Source organism: Leptosomus discolor, chromosome 3 (assembly GCF_034619465.1).
Source record: "Leptosomus discolor isolate bLepDis1 chromosome 3, bLepDis1.hap2, whole genome shotgun sequence".
In the NCBI taxonomy this organism is placed as follows: domain Eukaryota; kingdom Metazoa; phylum Chordata; class Aves; order Leptosomiformes; family Leptosomidae; genus Leptosomus; species Leptosomus discolor.
In genome coordinates, this window is record NC_141393.1 from 41,968,644 (window position 1) to 41,971,053 (window position 2,410).

Sequence of the window (2,410 nt, forward strand, 5' to 3'; positions counted from 1 at the left end):
ATCGTTTCTCGGCCTTTTGGCTAAGATCAAGTGTAGTGTCTGCTCTTATCAGTTTGATATCTGATACGTCCTCGATGAGGGGACTTTATTTTTGAGGTGGGGTTCAGTCTGCTCACCCTAGTAACAAGTGATAGAACAAGGGGAAATGGCCTTAAGCTGCACCAGGTGTGGTTCAGGCTGGATATTAGGAAGAATTGCTTGACTGAAAGGGTTGCCAGGCACTGGAACAGCCTGCCCAGGGAGATGCTGGAGCCACTATCCCTAGAGGTGTTTAAGAGAGGGGTAGATGTTGTACTTAGGGACATGGTTTAGTGGTGTTGATAGAGCTAGGACAAAGGTTGGCCTCGATGATCTTGAAGGTCTCTTCCAACCAAAACTCTTCTAGGATTCTATGATCTTTGCTGGAGTCAGCGTCTGATTAGACCAAGACGTGGAAGACTGCCTGTCATAGATGAGCATGCTTTGCTTTTCTTCAGCTGTGTCACTGAGTAGCTAAAGTGTCCTCCTTGTGCAGGAGGACTGCTACCTGCAACCCACAGCATCCATGTCTCTTGGCAGATGTCACATAATACAGGACTTGGTTTTTTCTTGTTAAAGGATAGCTGTGGCAATCATCTATAATCATGGTCTTTTCCCTTTGTGTCAGACAAAAGAGTGTATTTGCACATGATGTGAGCCTAAGAACAAGAATTAGGCTGCTAATGTGTGTTGTAATCTGATACGAAAAAGGCTTACTCATGAATCAGAAGGATTTGTTCCTACATTATGCAGGTTATCAGACAACTTCAATCTGAGTAGTGTATATTATTCTAAAGACACTGCTGTTGCAATTTCCAGGCAAGTTTGAGTTCGGCTAAATTTTCCCTGTCAGAAGTCGTGAGAATAGTGATGCCAGACTGGTCAAAAGGTTCGTCCAGATTGACAGTATATCCCCAGAACTGACCAATAATAAATACTCCCAGGCAAGGCAAACACCAAGTCATGCTTTTCCCTGCCCCGCTCTCCCAGGAGATCTGCAGTTCATGAGGTATGTGGCTGAGAGATCCTGAGTCAAAAAGTCATGTTTGCATTTTATTGCCGTACCTAAAATGCTTGACACTTGGAGGCCACTAAGAGATTTTACTTTGATATCTTCCAGCTCACTTTGCACTGGACAGGAACCCAGATAGTCTTTCTCAGTGTCATAGGAAAACACAAAGCCCAGTTTTAGGGTCTTATTCTTCAGGGCGGTCTATATACTTACATTGCTAATTAAATAGCTACAGATATTTCTTTTTTCTCGTCTTTGACTCGCATGGGCAGCAGAAATGCCCACTTGAGAAGATTTGGCCCTTTTCAGGATGGTGTGAGGAGGCCTTTTCTGCACAATAGTTAGGGTTAGCCCTTGCACAAAGGCAACTGTGCCCTTATATTTAGTCCAAAAGCAGCAGAAAACTTATTATTAACAGCTGCATGACTGCAGCTGTCTCTTGCTTTAAAACCGGAAGCTTTGTGGCTGCCACAAATCATGAATGCATCCACCAGTCCTGAAAAATCTGGATTCATGGCCTGGATGGTGCTGTTTCTCTGCAACTGTACAGGATGGTATGAGGAGATTTTTGGAGAGAAGTGTTTAATGGCCCGTAGTCTGAATGTTGGTTATCCAACCAGACTGCTTTGAGGCATAGACAAAATCGGGAGCTATTGGCAGCCTCACAAGCAAGAGTCACAAGCAGAGGTGACTGGGCTCCCCATGTTCCTGCGTCCCCATTGCAGTGCCCAGGGAAACAAGAATGGCTGTGCTTCATCAGACCAAAGGTCTGTCCTGCCCTGTGCTTGAGAGTGGCCAGAGGCAGGTGCTTGGGGGGAGGAGTATGACAGTAGGGCAAAAACATAAAGTGCTCGCTGCATGATGTGCTCTCCCAGCATTTGATCACTTCAGAGCTGGTAACTTCCCAGGGCAAACAGAGTTTTTCTATGAATGCAGCAACACTTCCAGTCTACTCTGGAACCTACATAAACTGTGCATCAGCAGCAGTCTTCGTCCAGCCTCTGGTTTTCATGTCACAAAAACCTTTGCTGGAACTTCAAGGTCTCATCCTTGTAGTGGCAGAAATCAGTTTTGCCTTCACTGCTGAAAGGCTTTGAATCTATTCTGCCATCCAGTGACTTCCCATGATCTTCCCTTACTTTCCTTGTCAGCTGGTGTAGTGGAGATTGACTTTCAGAAGGCTTCCCATATGTGGGAAGAGACTGGTTGTTGCAAGACTCTTGTTTGCTAAGGGCTGGTCCACCAGCCAAGTTCACCGAGAGAGAGAGACTAATTTTTATCTTCAGGGCTCCCCACCCACTTCTTCACAGCTCCCCTTGAAGCCATGGTCATGCAGGGCTCTGCATTTCCACCATTTAACCATGGGAGAATTTCTTTCCT

General features: G+C 45.6%; 1 pseudogene; it reads left to right on the forward strand.

The window, feature by feature from the left end:
• Nucleotides 1-121, forward strand: LOC147415828 (U2 spliceosomal RNA; annotated as a pseudogene).
• The last annotated feature ends 2,289 nt before the right edge of the window (nt 122-2,410 follow it).